General features: G+C 37.1%; 2 long non-coding RNA genes across 3 annotated transcripts in view; one reads left to right on the top strand and one right to left on the bottom strand.

Moving 5' to 3' along the window:
- The window catches only part of LOC106729114, a 507,053-nt gene that overhangs the window by 120,981 nt on the left and 363,794 nt on the right, over positions 1-22,278 (bottom strand). The gene's annotated exons all lie outside the window — the stretch shown is intronic.
- Positions 1,250-22,241, top strand: LOC116667734. The gene is made up of 3 exons (XR_004324756.1): positions 1,250-1,260; positions 18,701-18,703; positions 22,158-22,241. It is a non-coding gene; the product is annotated as an uncharacterized LOC116667734 (long non-coding RNA).

Genomic DNA, 22,278 nt, shown 5'->3' on the forward strand with positions numbered 1-22,278 from the left:
GCAAAGGCATTCCCACCCGAGTGGCTTAACGGACGGGGGAAGAAACTGAGCTTCTGGAGCGAAGTGAGAGGACAACAATGGAAGATTTCCACACCCAGGGGAGCCCTTCTGCCTGCGACTTCTGCCAGAAGCGAAGTGCTGAAGCAGGGTGTCTACCTTTCTCTTTTTTCTACTTCAGATCGTCCACTAACCAAACTTACAGGGAAGACAACCCTCAAGAAAGCCAGAGATGATGGCTTCTCCTGGGGCAGAGCAGAGAAGGGAGGGGAGTGGATCTGGTCAGGGCACTTGGAGAATAATCAGCCCGGGCACTGCAACTGTATCTCTACAATCACTGAACAAATTCCACCAACCTCACCTAAGCATTACATTCTCATCGTATGTCATCCCAGGCACTTTTTCTGAATCCAAATTATTTTAGATTTTTTTGCACTGATCAGAAGTGCTAATAAATATAAAAAATATTTGATAAAACTCTGTCACATGATTAGCTAAATCTAGGTTTTCCATTCGTGAAACACCAGGTTTTTTTTATAATGACTGACTAGAGCAGAGTTTACTGGTTGAAAGAAATACAGTTAGCTGTTAAAATTTGAAGTGTAAACAGAAAACGTACACAGTCAATATTAATGGGCAGTCAGTTATGTACTGCACATAAATTTGGCTGAAAACCAAAATAATATTTGGATAACCCTAAAACTCATGAGAACTGGCGCACAGAGCTCTAAGCTGTTGCCATGAAAGCCACAGTCTCCCTTATACCAGTTACTGCCTGAAATACACAAAGCTCTGTACGAGCGTTGAATTACGTGGTGGACTTTCATGAAGTGATCATGTTAGTGATATTTATTCATAGTCTGTTATCAGTCAATAACTGGGAGAGGCTACTTACTGACTTAACGTAGTCCATTCATTCGTTCATTCATTCAGTAAACTAACAACGAACATACTGCAGACATGAGATAACTCCTGGTAGAAAGTTGAGAACAACAACAACAATAACAGACACTTATTTCTAGAATTATTTCAGAATTATTAGAATGTATTCAGTGCACACAACAAATCGCCAGCTTCTGTGCTAGGCTCTTTGTGAGCCATGTCTACTTGTCACAAAAATCCCACAAGAATGTACTATTTCCATTTCACAGAATGAAAATGAGAGATAGGAAATGCAGAGTCAGAATTATAACCCTGATTCAGTTAGGATCAGCCTTTCCTTTTACAATAGTTTATACAAGTCATGCCATGTCAAGACCAAAAGTGGTAGTCTTAAAAAAACTACGAAGGGAATCTATGCATGGTTCTCAGCAGTTCCTCTGCATTGTTAATAGGTTACAGTCTCAAGGTACAGGTGTCAAAAAGATAATAACTATGGTTTATTGAGTACTATGTCTTAAATGTACACGCATTATCTCATTTAATAATCACCCTGTGGGCCTATGCATGGTTATTTAATGTGCAGATGAGCAAATGCAGCCCCAGAGACTGGCAAGTAATTTGAAGCTTAAAAGTAAGAAAGGCAAACTTTCCATCACTTCAACATCTTGCCCTCTGCTACTTTAGAAAAGAATGTATTTGTGCCCAACAATGAGGAATCACTGAATATCCATAGCATCTTCCATCTTCTTTGCAATATTGTGTGGGGCTGTAAAATAATGGGCAATCCCACAGTCCAAATTAGTGTTTTTACATTTCAAAAAGTATAAATTTGTCCATAAAAAACTGAAAATATTCTACAACACTGTTCAACTTTGAAAATGTTCTATATCAGTACCATTCAGTATGGTATCCACTTGCCAAATAAGGATATGGAATTGAAGAACTTAATCTTAAAATTTTATTTAATTTTAATGAATTTAAAATTAATAACCATATGTCACTAGTTAATATCACATTGGCTAATACTCCCAGTGACTTTAAATATCACTTTCAGGGTACAGAGTGGATTTCTGTTCATGGAAAAATATTTACTAGGCCTGTGCTAGACACTGGCGATACAAAAATGAGTAAGATGCCATTTTTGGACTTTAAGGTGATCATAGTTTAACGAAGGACACAAACATTTAGCCAAACAATAGAAATATATATAAAGAAATTTTATCATAAGAATATATGCAACATACAGCAGTGGCTCAGAGGAAGAGTGATCAGTTCTGCCAAGGGAAGGAGAACAAGCAGTGAGGAGCACTTCACTGAGGAGGTAAGTGGGTTTTGATGAATGTGTAAGAGTTTAACAGGGAGATTTGGGGGAAGGAGCTGTTCAAGGCATAGAGTAAGTACATCTTCTCTGATAGGCTGGCATAAAGGAGGACTTACTCTGCCTTCTATACGTTCCACAATCCTGCTGGCCCACAAAATATCAATTTCCCAGGATGTCCAATAACAGGGAGGAAATGTCTTCTTTTTTCTTACACCTCTCAAATGATCCTACTCTCCTAGCTACAGTGAAAAGCTAGTTTCTATTGTCCATGTCATCTCTAGACTTTTTTTTTTTTTTTTTCAGAACTGGACCTTGAACGCTGTACTCTCTCTAGTCCTGCCTCCTCCATGCTGTAGCCTTCCTCTTGTAGGGAGAACACTTCCAGTAGCCCTGCAGCTTAACCTACTCCTGGCTGAGGGATGGATGGAGATAGAAGGACAGGGAAGGCCTTTTTAGACTTTCATCTGTAAGGCAGACCCTCCAACACATCTTTTCCAGCAAGAAAGCTGTTTCTAATTTTGTTCGGGATCCACAGGAGGGAGGGGATTGACCCCTCTGCATCCCACTCTGAAGTATCAGATAACTTCTTTCTTCTACATCTTTCCTTTGAAATAAAGATAAATGTGGCTCATTTCCTTGACTCCAACATTTGCTATTTGCGTGACTTATGAAAGTTATTTAACCTTTCTGTGACTCGTTTCCGTGTCTATAAAATGAATGTAACAATGATACGAATCTTATAGATTGGTCTGTGACTTAAATGGGTTAACATGGAGTAAAACCCTTAGCTCAGAGCCTAGCACATGAAACGGGCTTAATGAAGTATATGGGTTGCTCCTGCTGTCATTCCCCAGGCTGCATAGTTCAGGCTGCAGGCATCTCCAGGGAAATTATGTCTCTGGGCTGGGGTGTGGTCCCAGATTGTGCATTTCAAACAAGCTCCCAGAAGTGCTACTGCCCCTTGGTCTGTACTTTGAAGAACAGAGCAATAATGTCTTCTTATTTCCTACTGGACCGTGTCTGTATCTCGTCTCCACTGCTTGGCCCCTGTGAAAACCCTCTCTGTGTGAGTGTCCTAGGGATGCTGTGACAAAGTTAGACAAACAGGGGTGGTCGAAAATAACAGAAGTTTAGTCCCTCACTGTTCTGGAGGCTAGAAGTTCAAAATCAAGGTATTGGCAGGGCCATGCTCCCTCTAAAGGCTCTAGGGAGACCCCTCCATGCTCCTTCAAGCTTCCAGGTGGCTCCAAGTGTTCTTGGTTTGAGGCAAAATAATTCTAATCTCTGCCTCTGTCTCCACATGGCTTCCCTCTCTTGTGTATCTGTGTCTGTTCTCTTCTTATAAGGACACCAGTGATGTTGGATTAAGCCCCACCCCGAAATCAGCATGACCTCATCTTAACTCGATTACATCTGCAAAGACCCTATTTCCAACAAAATCACACTTACAGGTACTAGGGGTTAGATCCTGAACCTATCTTTTGAGGGGACACAGTTCAACCATTAACACTCACTCTTTTAATCTTTATAAAAATGCTTATTTTCTGTTTTTATTTTTATTAACATTTTTGTTTGAGTGTGTGGGGTTTACAGAAGAGACTGGAAAGTGTGAATCTGCCCTTTGCAGACATTCATGCTGGCCTAGGCTTACACCTTTTTGTCTTAAGTGCTGTCATCTTACCATGTTCCAGTGACTCAGATTCTCCAGAACAAGTATTCATGTTCTTTTAATGCACTCCTCTTCAATGACCTTGATCTGGCAATGACAGTTACTATGTCATTCTCATTATATAAATCAGGCATAACCTGGAAGTCTGCTTTTTTCCTGTTTCACTCATTTTACTAAGTCATCACCATTACCTTCCTTTTCTTTTTCTCTTCCTCCTTCTCCATAAGGCAAGTGCCAGGGAACTCCTCATTCCACAGTTTATTGCAGCTGCAGATGTAGAATCTCATTGCCTTATCTTCCAGGCAAACAAAGAAACGCCTAATCCCTTAAGTAAACTCAAAATGTATATACAACAGTTTCTCATTCATCCAAAGCTCCAGAGAGGCTGAGTCCTTTCCAAGTCTGCTCCTTAACGCGCACTGTTAACTCTTAACAGTCTTCATTGCCTTTCAGACTCTCCTCTCCTGCAGAACAGCATCACAGGGCTGCCAAGCTGATATTCCTTTTCTGACTTTGATGCTTATTTTTTAATCCCCCCATGAATGGCTAAAGAATTTCTTTTAGGGGCTCTGTTTATGTGGTCTAGTGCACCATCTGTCACGTTTACTTCAAGTCACAGGTCTGCGACAGACTGTCAACTTCACACTACAGAGTAGAACAGTAGAAAATGAAGAAAAATCGAGAGGAAAAAAAACCCATTAAACTTATTAAAACCAAACATAAATACCCAGGAATGTAAAATAATCTTCAAATGCAGCTAAATAATTTTGAAGTAAGAGAAAGTCGTCCTGTCTCTCCGGTGCAAGGTAACCGGAGAAGGCCTGGACCAGACGCCCCCGAGGACAGGACTCCCGACCACAGACCAGCCCTCAAGGAGTAAGAGATTTTCTCTCCAGGCTCCTTGTTCCAGTAGGGACAATGAGGGCTAAGTTAATGCTTCTAGGCCTTCACAGGCCTTCACAGACAAGCTTAGGAACACAAATCAATTTAAAAATATCCTCAAATATCAAAATAATCTAACCCTTCTATCCAGGCGTGATGTGTGTATTAGCCCATATCGCTCCATTCATTCAACACGTATTTATTAAAGACCTGCTGTCTGTCTGACGTTGTTCAGTGGCTGAGATAGAGCCGTAAACAATGTCTCATCCTCACACAAGCAGGCATCACAATGCGAGGAGACCTTCCAGGGCATGGCAAGTAAAACGGGGGAAAGTAAAGGAGGAACAGGGTATGAGGAACATGGGAGAATGGGACTGACCAATGAGGATGGTCAGAGAAAGATCTTTACATAAAGTGATACTTGAGCAGAGATAATGAAGGATGGAAGAAAGCGAGCCAAAAAAAGGAGCCCAAAGTTAGGAAGATGCATGGCAATTTCTAGTAGCAGCAGAGTGGTCAAATATGAACAGGTAAAGTGACTAAGGAAAGGCAAGATATGGCACAAGGTCAGGGAGGTCATGGGAACCTATGTCCTGAAGGGCTTTTTAGGCAATTTAAAAGACTTTAAACTTGTCTTTGCCTTTGCTTTTGCCCTGAGCCAGATGGGACACTATTGAAGGGTTTTCAGCAGAGGAATGACTTGATTCAACTATCCATGAAAGGGTACGTCAGGTTGCCTGGCCTGTAGATGGACAGGGATGGACCCAGGAGGGATATTTAGGACACCACTGCAATAATCAAGCAAGAGATGATGATGGGTTTGACGTGGACAGTAGCAGGGAAGGTGATGCGAAGGAGTGTTTGGAAGATACAGAGGATAGGAAGCCAAGCAAGGCCTGAGAGTCCAAATGGTCTGTGAGAGAGAAAGAATAGGGACAGAGATGATTCCAAGAATTTTGGCCTGAACCCCTGGAAAGATGAAGTCACCATTGACCGAGATGGGAAAGATTGTGAGGAGGAGTCTGATTTTGGATCTGTTCATTTTGAGGTGCCTGTTCAGTTTCTACTTGGAGGTATCAAGGAGGCTTTGGCACTAAGTCTGGAACTTAGAGGAGAGGGATGGATTGTGGACATAAATCTGGGCAATGTCAGAGTATAGACTGTCCTTCTTTATCAGGACAGAAATGATTTGACTTTATCCAAACTAAGCAGTCATACTGTACATGTTAGCAGCACATTTTACAGGGCCAATTCTGGCTTTGTGCAATGTTCTTGTGGTTTCTAAGATAAATAAACATATTATATGTTTCCCTCTGGATGCCTTTGCTAAGATCCTGTCAGCATTTCCAAAACAGTCCTTGCCTGAAGAACACCACGAAAGAAAAAATCCTCTTGAGGAGAAAGAATTTTATTGTTTTTGAAAAAAAAAATCCCTGTGTTTTCTCTTACGAGTTTAAAATTGTATAAAAACACAGTCTAGTTGCTGTTTCCCTCAAGAGCTCACATTAACGAAAATACAGTGTGGTGCCTGCCTTGAATGTGGGTTGATAACTTGCTGGTGGTTTGACAGTTATGAACAAACAGTCCTGTACCATAAAGAAGGCATATTCCTAAAACTCCAAGAGATCTCAGGGGGCCTCGGGCACTGGACCAACATACTTAACTACAAAAGCATGGAAACATACAAATCCCACAGTCGAGGTCATTATTTCATGGGCTCCTAGCATAGACAATTCTGCTATAACTTACACTGATCACTAGTTTATGAAGATTCCATGAGGTCACTTGACCTGGCATTGATAAGTGAAAAATAAAACATTCTCCTTGAAATAATTTACTTTCTCTCATCTCTTCCCAAAACCAGTTATGCATGTGTGTGGATGTGTGTGGAGGGGTATACTCTTGTCATCTTAACATGCTAAAAGAGAAAATAAAATTTTAATTAATTTGATCATTCATTCTTGTATTTATTGAATCCACATTTTCACTGAGGATATAGAATATGACAGGAACTATGCTTGGTCTGGAGAAAATGAAAATTTTAAAAAGTACATTTTATTTTCTGTGGTCAGTAACAATGGGATGTGAAAGTGAGATATTATTTTAATAAACTTTAAAAATGAATGAAAAGATAATATCTAAGAAGGTCCTGAGAGGAAATGAAAGTCAAAAGTATTGTGTCCCCTTTCATGATTAAAAATTATAATGTTAAACAAATTTCCTGTGGCTGTCCTTGACTCTAGGAGAAACATCTGGAGCACTGTGAGAAATACCAGGCCACCTACAACTCACAAAGCTTACTCTGAGGTCTAGGGAATGATAAACAAACCTTCTGAGACCAGATGTTTCTGAGTGCTGTTATTTGGTTCAGATCCTTCTCATACCATCTGGACTGATAGATGGATTTCTCCCTACGGTTTTTCTTCCTAGCTGCAGCCAACTCTCATTGACAAATATACTAAAAATCTATCTGAGTGACCATACAGTTTGTAAATCTTAAAAAGGAAAGTGAGTGCAGAAAACTCAACTTCGCATGTGTGGGCTGTATAACTTAGCCCAGGTATAAAAGTTGCTGTCACATTCACAAAGCCTGCATTTTCTCAGATATCTAGGGTCCATTTTAAACTCCTTGCTGAAAAAGGATGTCTTAGGCGCTAGCTGGCAAAGTTGGATATCAGGTAACAATGTAAACACAGTCTTCTTTTAGATGGCTGGAACTCCTTGACCTTGGTCCTTTCTGACTCTGCAAATAGCAAATTGATTTAAAGTTGTTTTGCTTTATTTTTTTGCATAGGAAAATGTGTATTTTCCCTAGTTTTATTGAGATATAATTGATGTATAACATTATGTAAGTTGGAGGTGTATAGTAGACCCTGGAACAATGCCAGTTTGAACTGTACAGGTCCATTTATACACATGTGTTTTTCAATAAACACATATAATACCACAGGACTCCTAATTGATTGACTCCAGAGGTGCAGAACCACACATACAGACGTGATGCGACTTGAGCATCCACAGATTTTCGAATCTGTGGGATGTCCTGGAACCAATCCCCTGCGGATACCAAGGGAAGACTGTACAACATAATGATTTGGGGTTTATAAAAATTACACACACACACACACACACACACACACACACACACACACCATGAAATGATTACTGCAATATGTTTAGTTAAAGTCTGTCAGTTTATATCCATTCTCTGGGTTTTCTTTCAGTAGCAATGATAACAATAACAATAACAGTGCTTCTTTGCATTGATATGACAGCTTTTGGTTGACAACTGTATTCACTCCTATAATCTCATTGCTGTTTTATAACCAACAGTGGAATTGATTTATACTCTGATAGGAAAAGGAGACAGGAACTAAGTAATTTAAAAAGGCTTTGATAGAGAAATGAAATTAAATATACACCTAATCCATTAGTTTGGGGACAGGGCGTTGCACTGCTAACAGAGTTGGGGAAGAAAAATACCTCTTTTTCTGCTCCACTTCGTACTGGTATCGCCTCCACCTCTTCACCTGCTCACTCCCTCATTCTCCTATTTATCCATTCCCTCCCTGTATGGACTGAAGGTGACATTCCAAAATTCATATGTTGAAAGCTTATCCCCCACAGTGATGGTATTAGGAGGTGGGCTCTTTTTTCTCTAAGATCAGGAAAAATCAAGACTAACTAATCTTACCACTTCTACTGAATAGTATACAGAAAGTCTTAGGTAATGAAGTAGACAAGAAAAAAAAAATAAAACCATGAAGATTAGAAGGAAGATGTAAAACCCTCTTCATCTGAAGATGATGTGAACATGTCCATAGAAAAATACTAAGATATCAATAAAAGATAGCTACTAAAATTAATAATAAGTGATCTTTGGTAAGATCATAGAATGCAAGACTAACATGCAGGAATCAGGTGTGTTTTTGTTTACCAGCAGCAAAAACCTGAAATATTTTGTTACTCTGTTTACCTTAGAATTATAAAATGTCTGCTGGAAAACTTATGAATAAATTTAACAGGAAACATGTAAGGCATATACATACAAACTAAAAAATATTCCTCACAGAAATTAAAGAAGACCTTAACGATGGAAGACATATGCGATGTTCATCATCTCGTAAGATAATTGACCTGTAGAGTCATCACAAGTCAAATCATAGTTCTAATAAGCTTTCATCTCAAAATTGACAAGCTGACTCTAAAGTTTACATGAAAAGGCAAACAACTGCATAGATACAAAGTTTTTTTTCCAAGGAAAAAAATTGAGAATTTACACTTTTAATAAAGCTCAGTGTGGCAGTGGTGAAGGGATGGATAGAAAGATCAACTGAACAGAAGAGAGTTGAGCATGGAAATGAGCCCACACACATGCAGTCCAAGGACTGTTAGTGACAGTGACAAGGCGATTCAAATGGGAAAGAAAGTCACTTTCACAAATGGTCCTGGAACAACTGGATATTTAAAACATACGCATGAAAACAACATGCATGAAAAACAATGTATATTGACCATTACCTTATACTCGACATAAAAATTAACTCAAAAGGGATGTGATATCTCACCGTGGTTTTGATTGGTATTTGTGTGATGATTAATGCTGAGCATCTTTTATACACCTGTTGGCCATCTGTATATCCTCTTTGGAAAAATTCCTATTCAGATCGTTTGCTCATTTTTCCACTGGGCTGTTTTTTTTTTTTTTTTTTTTTTTTATTGTATTAGATGTTTATGTTTTGGATATTAACCCCTTATCAGAAATACCATTTCCAAACATTTTTTTCCCATTTGGTAGGCAGCCTTTTAATTTTGTTGATGGTTTCCTTTTCTGTGTAAAAGCTTTTAAGTTTAATTAAGTCACATTTGTTTATTTTTGCTCTTGTTTCCCTTGCCTGAGGAGACAGACTCAAAAAAATACTGCTAAGACCTATGTCAAAGAGCCAATACTATTATTTATCTCGAGTCAATTTCTGGAAGAGCAGTAGCTTTTATATTCTCTAAACTTATGCCTTAATTAATACTTTTTGGTCTAATTTTGAGATTGGAGTTTCAATAAGTTACATGCAAAATTGGATAAAAATGGTATATTATGGGCAAAAATGTAAGTTTAGAAATAGAGAAGCAATTCATTTTTATAACATCTTATGCAGGCTTTTTGTTTTCATGTTTCTTGGCAGAGCCACAGAAATGGTACACTTCTGAGTCTCTAATTTACTTTTGAATTTTTCCTCTTCTCATTATATCAGACAGCTAAGAGGACCAGTGATGGAACCAGGAATTTCCTCCCTAATTCAGCAAATTCACATTCTCAAAATCATTCTGAAAGACCAGAATGCTGCACACCGTTTAGCTTTCCTGCTTAATATATAAAAGGATAATTCTTTAAAAGCTGAAAGAAACAAAAAGACAAAAAAAATCTGAAGTGTTTGTTGATAGGTAAAATGCCAGCCTGAATAGAAATCACTCAAGGATGAGAAAATATTGTAAAAATAGCTACAACTTTATGGAAAAAATCTGCACCATACAATGAAAAAGAGAACTGAAGTTGGGGGGGTGTGGTCACTGGTTTAAAAACCATTTATCTAGAAAGCAGAAATTTTGAAAAGTCTAACCTTCTACTCTAAATAAATATTGAAAAAGTAGCACGTATGAAACAGGAAATACTGAGACAGAAGGAAAGCAAGAACTGGGGGACAGGCAGAGTTTAAAGAAAAGAAACCACATTATGAGAATAGTAAGACAGTTTCAGAAAACAGCAAAGAGGTAGAGCAGCACCGCAGAAAGGAAACACAAAGGTATGAGTCACTCAGTGCGATGACAAAGAGAAACAGTGAGAAAATCATCTCATGGGTAATTGCTGCTCTTTAAAAGGAAACATTCAACTAGTGCAAAATGAATAATCAAAGGCAGAACAGGAGAAATATTCTCAGTTGGTGATTAGAATCTGTAGCTTACAAGAGGACTCATAAAGTATTAATGGAAAGAAAACAATCTTAAGGAAATCTGGTAAAGTATTTGGATATCAAACATGTACATAATACCATGCACACACAGACACACACACCTCACAGGTTTGTGGGACAAACAACAACAAATAGGAGTCTATCAACAGAAGAAAAACAATTATAGCTTCCTTGGGCTTCTCTACAGCACTAAACTTCAGAAGAATAAAGAGCAAGTTTCTCAGTATTTTGACACAAAAATCTGTGACTACGTCTATATACTCCTTTACGTTATTTCCCTGAGACCTGGGTTATAGTCGGCAGTCTATAAATATTTGTTAATTGAATTAAGAAGGAATAGATGCAAATGTGAGTAGAGAAAGTCTTTTAAAATCACTAGAGGGGAAAGAAGTGCAGTGGTAATGAACCCATTTAATTTTAAACAAGGAGTATGAGTTTTGCTTTTCAAGGAGTAATTAGTGTGCCTATTTTTCAACTAATCATTATCAATATTCTTAGCTTTTTGTTGTCAAAGAGAACGTAATATGATTTCTATTCCCTTTATGTTACTGAAATGAATAGTTTTTCCTTCTTGTCAAGAAATCAATGACTCCTTAAATGGAAGTGAACTTGTTGAAAAAGGTGAATTTTCAAATGCTACTGGCACACACCTGTTCCATGCTGCAGATATGTGTGGGTATTTACAAAGAGTGATGAAGACTTTACTAAATGTGCTAGTATTGTGTTGTCTTGAACTTATTCCCTGCCTTTACCTTCTAGAATCCAAGGTACTCCCTCAGATTCTTTTGGCAGAATCCACGTTATAAAACATCTCTATTAACTGTTTGCCCCTGAACACTACAAATTAAGGAAAAGAAGGTAAATAAAAACAGCTAGTTTGAAGTTTTGAATAATTACAAACCTCCTGAATAGTTAGTTGTAAGTTTAAGTAAGAAAATAACCTAATAATCTCCTTAGTTCTGGCATTTATTCATTTATTTAATCCTCATTCATTCACTCAAAATATATGGAATGCCCAAGTATTTGTTTCTAATTAGCCTATGTTCTTGGCATAAGCAGTGGACAAGATAGACAAGGTCTCTGCTCTCAAGGAGTTTATCCATTTGCGGGGAGGGGAGATAATAAACAAGTAAACAAAACAATCTCAGAAATTTAAGTACTATGAAAAATAAAATAAGGTAAAGGGATGGAAAATTATGAGAATATATAATTGTTTTATAAATGGTGGTCATGAAAATGGCATTTGAGCACAGACCAAAGTGTCCCAGACAGAGGGAAGAGCAGGTGTCAATGTCCTGAGGTAGGACCAGTGTGGCATGTTAGTAGTGAGAGTTAAGGAAGTGTTCATGTAAAGCCTTAGCAATTGTGTTGGGGTAGAAGTGGGGTTGTGCAGAAATGAAATAGAGAGAGGGGGACAGTGGAAGCAGGAGAATCACAAGAATATGTCACAGTCCAGGTGAGAGACAAGGGTGTGAAAATGGCTGGCAGTGACAGTGATATAAAGGAGACATGTTGAAGATAGGCTTTGGATGTTATGCTAGTGGTACTTACCAATGGATTATCAAAAATCTTCCCAAATTTGGGGTGAATTAATCAATACTCTGTAGCCATAAGTTTATCATAAGTTTCCAAGGAATAGTTGACTGGTGGGGAGTGAGAGAGTAAGGAGGAGGGGAAAAAAAAAAAAGAAGAAGAAGAAGGCGAAGAATGAGAAGGAAGTGAAGAGAGAAGGAAGTGAAGAAAGAAGGAAGGAAAGACAAAGGAGAAAGGAAGAAAGAAACGAAAAGACAAAGAAAGAAAGGTTCCATTTCAACAGCTGGACCAAATTAGAAAACCAAATAAAATTCTCTGGGTTGGATTCTGAAACCAGAAAACTGCAGTTGTGGTAAAACACCGGATTATTTTCAGCAATCAAAATGAGGGCAAATCACATCTGCAGCACTGGGTTTGTAAACGTTGGTGAGTTAGACAGATACCTTAGGGAACAGTCCTCAGGAATTCTAAAGTATCATTACTGATGAAATGGAAAATTAGAGTTAATGAAGTTTAAACACAGTCACCTAAAAGATTCCTTTCTGCAAACTGAGCCAGGATTTGTTTGAGGTTTGCCTGTGTTTACACTAAGGCATAATGTCTGAAAAGCCTTCTTTGGTCATCAGACTGTACATCTATTGAAAACCGTATTTTTTTTTTGAGGTGAGGCAATGCTTTCTGAGTACCCAGAGTCCTTTATTCAAAATAAATAAAACCATAAATCAAGGGAAGGTGCCCTTGACAAGATGTATCATAATATTTACCACATTAGTTGAAAATGTGAAGAAATTTGTAGCATATATAACTTTTTTTTAAATTTTATTTTCTCAAATTTGAAATAGAAAGTATAATTTCATTTTTAAAAACTACGATAATTGTCAAAGTGTAAAAATTACATGAAAATTTTCAAGGTTTTATCCAAAATGCCCATATAAGTTTGATAGGCAAACTCTTCACTTTATTTCTGGCTAGGATAAGAATACATAAATAAGATCAAGAATTAGGTCAGACTTACAAAAAGAATCCATAAAATAATGAATTGCATATCTGCGTTTAGGAATTACTCATTATTAGGAATTGCTTCTTAGTGAGATGATTATTTTGATATTAAGCTGTGCAAAGTTATGACACTAGAGCTAAAAGAAAACTTCAGTTCAAGGTGATTATTTGTCAATGATTTGACTTTAATGCTTCATTGTTAGGTGTGTATGCTCACGCAAAGGCATAGTTTTATTACTGCAAATAGAGACCGTGAACTTTTATACTGCACTTTTACTAACTTACTTGAATAGAAGTATTTCCATTTTATTATATAATATGGGTATAATTTTAGTAACGTATTATATTTCATTATGTGAGTTTACTGTATAATCACTTATACGTGCTTTTTCTCCTCTAATTGAGAATTTCTTCCAATTTTCTATTACTATTTAATAATATATTCTATAATGTTGAAAAATTTATATAGTGTTTAGAAAAACTTACTGTCCTCATTATAAATCACTTACTATTTTGATATCTAAATATGGGGATTATTAGATCAAACGGTTTGAACATTTCATTACATTTTGCTAATGAAAAAAATTTTTCTGAAATTAGTGTTATTTCATAGGTCTAAAATGGTAACTTATTTTCTCAGCTTACAGTTATTTAGGTTGTTGTTTTTTACCTAGTTATACTTTATTAACTTCATTATAATGATAAAGATTGTAAAGTCAAAGAAGTTAAAATACTGCCTGTGGGCGGAGGGCGGGGGGACAGCAAATTAGTGAAAGAAGTAATCCAACCATCTGCCCTCATCTCCTGTATTACGTATCATTCACACGCGACCTCAGCGTTAATAGCACGCTGTAGATTGTAATGAGAGACTATTCGTCAGATTCATAGTATGGATATTTTTGAAACACAAATTGGTTGAGAAGCAGACGTTTAAGGAGTCTCTTGAGGCAAAAAGGACCAAACTGAAATGCTTTCATGACAGCCTGGGAAGTGTGGGGAGTTCGGATGTCTCCCAGCCTTTTGGAAGACCTCACATAATCCCGGGACTACCTCCGTTATGGTTTAATTCTTAAAACATATTCAACAGACTTCTAATTGAATTCAGAATCTTTTGGTATATGTAATATTTTTAGTTATGGGTAGGTTAAACCATAATTTTCATGTATTTGTTCATTCACTTAACAAATATTTGAATTTCTACCCTGTGTGGAACATTGTGATCGACGCCAGAGGTGTCACAGAGAAAACATCATAAAAAGCAAGTCTGATCTCATTCTCTTGAGGAGTAAACACACACACACACACACACACACACGCACGCACACACGCAGGCACGCATAAGCAGAAAAATAAAAGGCAAACTGTAATAGGTGTTATGACACAAACAGAAGAGGAACTGAGACTGACAGATGACCTGTTGAGAGCAAAGTCCCAGGGCTCATGTGTACCAAGTGTGGTGGAAGAATCTGAGTTGAGTTGAGGTTGATGGAGAGAGTTGATGAGAGAATGAGTATCCAAACGGATACAAAGGACAAGAGAGACAATACCTCCTATTTCAATGATGGTGGAGCTGAGAAGTCATGGAATTTGGAGGCAGAAGTCTTGTTTCTGAGGCTTGATTTCCCTCATCTTTAACACAGACTTAATCATTTGTATTTCACAAGATTTTAATAAGGCTCAGTTTAAATAAGATACATGAAAGGTCTCTCTATATTGTAAATCACTAAAACATTAGTCATCTTCATTGCCTTTGTCAAGAATGTAAACTGGTGAATGTCTCTGGCTATCACTACCATGAAAGACTCTTTTAAGAAAAAAGGCATTAAATGCTTATGGAGCTTAGCACAGATAACGTTTAGAGAGACCTGATTAGACCTGGTGTTTTAGAGTCACCATCTTCTAATACATAATAATGTCCTGGACATATTTCACCACTTCGATCAGAAAGATTCGAATATTGGTGGAAGAGGGAGACCTTGGAATTTCGTTTAGGAAGAAGGTGACACTTGGAATTGAGGAAGGGAGGCACAGGGCACAAATTAAACCATACGTGAGTTATATTTGAGAAATATTTACTTTGCCTCTTTTTTTTCTTTTCTAAGAAATGTCCCCCTAATATATACTATAACAGTATTCTTTAGGCCATAGTGGACTTAAGCAATAATCATATATAAAAGCTAATAAAATTGAAGTAGTGACTCTAAAAGTAATGGTATACCCCTTTCTTTTGTTTACTTTCTTATTCTGTTTAGTCTTCATCTGTGTGGAAAACATATGGACTAAATATGTACATATATACACAGACACATACGTTTATGTTTTATACATATATTTATATTACATGTAAATCACTTAATTATAAAATATTTAAATATGTGTATATATTTAGATTATATATAAAACAATAGCAGGTGATGCATTTATCACAGAGGGATCGCAGGAGCAGTAAAGGGAAATATAATTGGAAAGTAGGCAGGAAAAGTGGGGGAAGGGAAGGAGTCAGTATTAAGAAGGATCCTGATAATGTTCATGGACAAAATGACGTTAGAAATTTGGGAAAGTATTTTCAGTGGCTGTGATCCAATATCCAGTACAACTACCTGTTTTTCTCTTTAGTTACTCTTCTTTTTCCTTTTTTCCATAGTGGCAAAATGAGATATGATTCACTTGAGAATTCCACTCTGAGTCATGGTCATGGTGATCACAGAAATAAATGCGGACTCGCTAGCACTTAGGCCCTCCCTCTTCTGGTTGACCAGTCTAGGGCACAACATCATTTCTGGGAAGAACAACCCACATGCCCACAAGCAGATGTCTCGGTGTACTTTTTAAGTTACTCCCAAGGCTATTCCCAGAAAGGATGTTAACCAGACCTGGAATAAATTCATTATAATTTTATTTTCCCTGGCTTCCAAGGGAATATTAAACACAATTTGGTGGTGGATAACAGCTGAATTACGCTACTAAAGATCATATCTCAACTCACCTTCCTAACTGGATAAGAAAAGCTAAAAAATAGAAAGTCAAATATTCTAATGTTAAGAGTATAAATTAGGAGATAATTTGTGAGGTGGCCATACTTAATTTTTGAAAAATTGCTGTCAAACATATTGAAAATTGTAGACCTAAAAAGTAGAGTTTCTTCTAATCATACATCTTTGAAGAGTTTGTCTAAATGAACCTAGAGTTCCATAAAATGTTTTCAGATACTGTTGTAGACAAGATAGTGGCTTCTCAAAGATGTCCACATTTTCATTCCCAGAAGTTGTGAATATGTTACACGACAATGCAATAAGGAGTTAAGGTAGCTGACAGAATTAAGATGCTACTCAGTTGACCTTAAAATAGATGATTACCCTGAATTATCTGGCTGGGCCTCGTGGAATCACAGGGTCCTTCAAAGCAGTCAGAAAAATTAATGTCAGAGTGATGTGATGTGAGAAAGACGCAACTGACCACTGTTGACTTTGAAGATTGTGGACTTAAGAGACAAAAAATGTGGACATCTCTAGAAGTTGGAAGAGTCAAGGAAATGAATTCTCTTTAGAGCTCCCCCCAACCCCCTGCCCCCCGCAAAGGAATGTAGTTCTGCTGACACCTGGATTTTTAACCTAGTGAAACTCATTTTGGGTTTCTGAGCTTTAGAACTGAAAGATAATAAATTTACAGCAGTAATAGGAAAACTGATACTGGAACTCATCTGGGTCCCTTCTTCCCCTCCCCTCATTCTACGCCAGGCACTCTGGCCTTGGTTCTGTTACTGCAGTTACTGCACAGTCAACCACTCAAGCAGGGCTTTGTTTGGGAGTCATAGCCAAATATAAAATTGCTCAAAGCCCGCCGGAGATGGTGTGAGATGAATCATCATGGAGGATTGATGGTACATGGTCGACACCAGGGACAAGAGGCCACAAATTCAGGAGCCACAAACTCCAGTTGCAGGAGTTAATCAATGAAGGTAGCAGAACAAAAGAATCATCATACAGATCCTGGTAGCCACTCCTTCCCTACCTTGGCCCCTGGAACCAGGAAGGTATATTAAACTCCACACTTAGATTCCATCCTATGGAAGATAATATTGAGGGAGTTAAACTCTGGAAGGCTAAATGGACAATCTAAATTGAAAGAGATCATTTAAATTCATAGAGGCTAACAAATTGCCAATTACTCAGTTCCGATTTCCTATGCTCCACAGTCAGTGGAAGGGAAATTAAACAAAAAAAAAATTTTTTTTAATCCCAATTTTCTTTGTCCATCTGAATGTAGTGCATTGGTTTTCAACCAACATAAAATTAACAAACACTCTGGGACTAATGAGCTTCTAGACTTGACTGAGCCCATGTCTGGACCAATGAGAATATTCCTGAAGACCTTGAGTCTTTTAACATCTTCTTTCCACAAATTTGCATTATTTATGGACTGAATAGTTAAGACATGAGGAAAGCTATGATGAACTCACTTATCTCTGCTTCCCCTGTGGGGTCTTTCTGATGACCTAATCCTGAATTTTCGCCATTGGATTCACATGTTTTTCATTTGGGGAAAAAAAAGAGTCAGAGACATTCTCTCCACTTGACAACTGAAAAAGCACAAGAATTATGAAAGGGCTCTTTAATTAGTGCAGCGCACCATAAGAAACCAGGCATTTGGAATATGACGTCCTGAAAAGATCATTTCAATAGTACAAAGTAGGAGATTCTCCATGCCTGATACTAGCCTAAAGCCTCCAAAGTTAAGGCGACGGTATCTTCCACTATACAGAGAAGTTAACAGAGAAATGAACAGAATCCAAACTTAGGATCTTCTACTACATAGAGAAGCACAACTAGAGGAATGAATAGAACATAACTTACTTTCATCTGATTATCGTAATCATTTTCAGTGCTTGTTAAAAATGTGAATTCCACAGTCACACACATTCAGCCAAGATCTCTCAGGGAAATCTCTTGAGAATCTGCATTTTTTAAATTTCCTTGAATGATTTCAACCAACAACCAACTTTAGAAATCATTAACTTATTTCAAAATTTGAGTTATGGCCAATTCTAACTAGAGAAACCAAGAATTTTTTTTTTAATAGGGAAATATCTAAATCAACAAATCATTGCCAAGATTACTATAATGGATCTGCCCCGTTTTCTTCTTGGAAACTCTTTTAGAAGGACTTTTGTTGATGTGGTAATTCCATTGTTGTGCGCAAAGGGAGAAACTGGACTGGGTGTGGGTTAAAATATAATAGATTTGGATGGGTATCCAAAAACATATATTGTGCAGAAGGGAAGCTTAGAACTCAAGAGTTTTCAATTTTTTAAATAATTATCATTAAAAACCTTTGTGATTCATGAATAAGTCAACTACAACTTTTATTTTTAAACTCCAGAGCTATTTTCTAAAATTCCTTTCTGAAATTTAGGGGAACGCATATAACCCTGGGAAATATGTATCATCTGAGAGTGTATTAAGTACTTAATCTTAATTTCCTTGCACATGTAATAGAAGAAAGATATTTGGGATGAAGGGTAGATACTAAACTTCAGGACCAAAACTTTCAACACTAAAATAATGAGTGCTTATACACATTTGCTGTTAGAAGTCAATTTGTTTTTAGTGGAACCTGTTTTATAATGAGTCAATATTATGTCATTTTCAAAACATGCCACATCGGCACCAAAAAAACACTTCAGGATTATTTAAATTTTCAAAAACTTTACAGTTTTATTATATGCCTACTGCACTCCTAAGAAAGTGTTCATTTGTAAATAGGTTAAGACCAAAATATTTTTAATCCTTTATGTTATTTGTGCACAGTTAAACGATTGATTAATTTAGCTCCTTGGAAAACACGGTGTTCTGATCCATCACAGAGTTAACAGAAAAAAATAGAATTTAACTTTTAGAGCATACATAGACCTTCTATTCGTGAATCCAGTTGTGGGCAGGCAACTGATTTCTAAACGTACCAACTCCTCCATGCCTGGTACCTTTTGAAATCTTTCCCTCTGCCTGAAATCGTGTGAACTACGCTCCTGTTGGCTGACCCCAGCTCATCCTGCACTCTCAAGCTCGTCTTGATTTTAACTTCTTAACGTAAAAAAATCCTCTTCAATCAATGAAGCCTGGTTCTGGAGCTGGCTCTAGCTTGCTCTTCCTTCTGTAGATGAAGTTGTCACACAGCATCATAACCGCACGTTTCTCTGCATCTCCTCCACCTAGACTTTGTTCTCCTTGAGGACAGGGGCTACTCTCTAGTGCAGTATGGTGCCTAAGTCTTTATAGACATTTATATGTGGACTGATGAATGAATAATCTGGTTTTCCTTCAAGGGGCAAATTAAAATTGTTATAATTGTCTTACACTTCTTTTATAGGTTTCTATTGATTTTAATTTGAATTGCTAGTTGAGGAGTAACTCCATGAGATTTCTTTCAGTGTTCACAATCTTAAAAGTCTTAATTAGGTCCCAGCTACATAAGTCAGAAGGAAATATTTTTATGCAGTTAACGCTTTCACTGATTATATTGAAATTATATGTACCAAGTCCTATTCCTCTCCATTGCCACCACCTCTGAAGTTCAAACCACCGTCTTCAATACTCGCCCAGACTAAGGCCCTTGTGTGCCATTTGGCCTTTCTGCTTCCTCTTGACCTTCTATTACCTACAATCACTACCATCCCAAAGCCTTGAATGAAAAATCCTAAATGCATATTATGGACTGTGATGCCCCACATGGACTGGTCATCATTACACGTCCAATGACAATTTGCATGCCGCTTACCCACCAAGCTTTTACCATCTGCCCCTCATTCAAAAATTCTGAAACCTCTGCACTGAACACTCTTTGCTCCATTTCTTCACTTTTTCCTTCCCAGCTGGGATATTTGTTTATCTAAGAAGGAGTCTTTTTCTGCCTTCCAATGCTTGTATTCTCTTTCACTGCATCTTATTGGCTGTTGTATTTTTATTTGTTTTTGCATATTGTTTAATGTAAACACTTGTGTGAATATTAAGCTTTTATGAATAGTAAGCCTAGTTTTATATGTTTAACTTACAAAAATAAATCACTATATGCTTGCATATGTTCTCAGTAATGTACTAACTCATTTAATACTCTTACCATTCCCCGTGATGGAGACAATTCATTCTGTTTTACAAAAGCTGAAAATGAGGTTTCAAGAGTTTATATACATAGAGTTAGTTGCAGAGAAGATACCAGAGAGACAGAAGCAAAGACTCCCATCTCAGGGAATCTGTTGCTCCTATACACTGAAACACCCCTCAAGTCACTCTCTTTCCTACATACTGAAAGTAGTGGATAGATAACAGTAATAGTAACTAATATTTATTGAGTGTTTACTGTCTGCAAGAAACTTTTCTAAAAGTTTCACATACGTAATTCATTTAAGGTCACAAGTAAAGTTTTGTGAGCTAGGCACCATAACCTTTCCCATTTTAAAGATTAGCAAACTGAATTGCTCACGATCACACAGCAGATATGTTACAGAGCACTCTTAACTGCTAGAATGTTCTGAGTAAACACACACACACAGACTACTGCGGGGGTAGAAGGCAGAACGCCTTATGTTATCACTTTCCTATGTTTAGTTGTTATAATCTTGATGTACTTTCTTACTTTTGTCTTTGAAATGACTATTACACTTCTTCGTTATTTCTCTCCACTTAAATCTGGTCATATGTGTATAATCATGATAGATATAATGGTAGACACATTCAAACCATAGCATCTGGCAGACATGCTTCACATACAGTGGCTTGTGTCTGTCTTGTAAACTTTAGAGGACATGTCAGAGAAACTTCTAGGTTTGAACTTAAAAGAAAAAACTATAGTGTCATGAGCATGTTTCTTGTGCTTTACCTACTTTCATAAAAAATAAAGGGAAATTTAATTCTTACTGATCCTGTACAACAAAATTGAAATCCATATTACCACCATACATCATAGAATTGCATCTTCTATGTTTGGTTGGTTCAGTAATAAAGACAAGATAATCTGGAGAAAACTAGACCTGAAGAAAAGATTAAAAATAAATTCTTTTGAATTCCCTAATAGTTAGAGTGGGATCATATTCCACCATGATCCTGTCATGACTCAGAGTTCTCAAAGTTATTTAATTTATTTTTCTAGATTCAATCAGATATTCACACTCACAAAAGACCACTTCGATAAATGCTAAGAAAACCTACCCTTGGATGTCAAAACACAGTATTTTAAAGATGTCAGCTTCTCCTAAGCTCAATTATAAAATCACTGTGATCACATTCAAATACAATCGTATTTTTTTTGCTATAACAAAATATAAATGAAAATCCATCTGAAAAATAGATAAGTTGGGAACCCCAAGGGATATTCTAAAAAAATGTTTTGTTCACTCAACAAGTATAGATGGAGGACCTGTGTCAAGCCTAATTTCCTCATTCTCATGGGGATAAAAAAGTTATAAAATACACTGCTAAAACGTAAACAAACAACCTAGAATTAATTTCAGAGAGTGGTAAATGGCAGGGAACAATGACAATGTTAAAGTAACAGAGAGTAAGTGAAAGAAGGTCGCTGACCCCCTAATTTGAGTGGTTAGAAAGCCTGTCTGAGGCAGTGGAGACCTATGTGACAAGTAGCCCACAATGAAAAGATCTTGGGGGGCAGTTCTCAAAGTGCGGATCATGAACCTCAAGAATTTCAGAGAGTCCACAACATAAAAAAATATTTTTATAATAACATTAAGATATTTTTTGCATGTTTCACATTATCTCAGAAATGAAAAGCAGTTTTCCAGAGGCTACATCACACAGGACATTGTCGCTCTGATGGTTAATAGACTACCTGCTTGTGTATTCTTGTGCTTTCTAGAATTTTCTATAGTCATAGGTTTAGAGTATAAATGTTCTTTCAGACATTAATTTACTTTTTTCTCAATAACAATAGTGTGTTCCTGCAATCTGTCTTCGTTTACACCTGCTATCATTTCTCTGCTTGGCTATTTATTATTCAATGAATCATTATTTCACAATCTT

The sequence above is a fragment of the Camelus ferus genome, chromosome 12 (genome assembly GCF_009834535.1).
Source record: "Camelus ferus isolate YT-003-E chromosome 12, BCGSAC_Cfer_1.0, whole genome shotgun sequence".
Lineage (NCBI taxonomy): Eukaryota > Metazoa > Chordata > Mammalia > Artiodactyla > Camelidae > Camelus > Camelus ferus.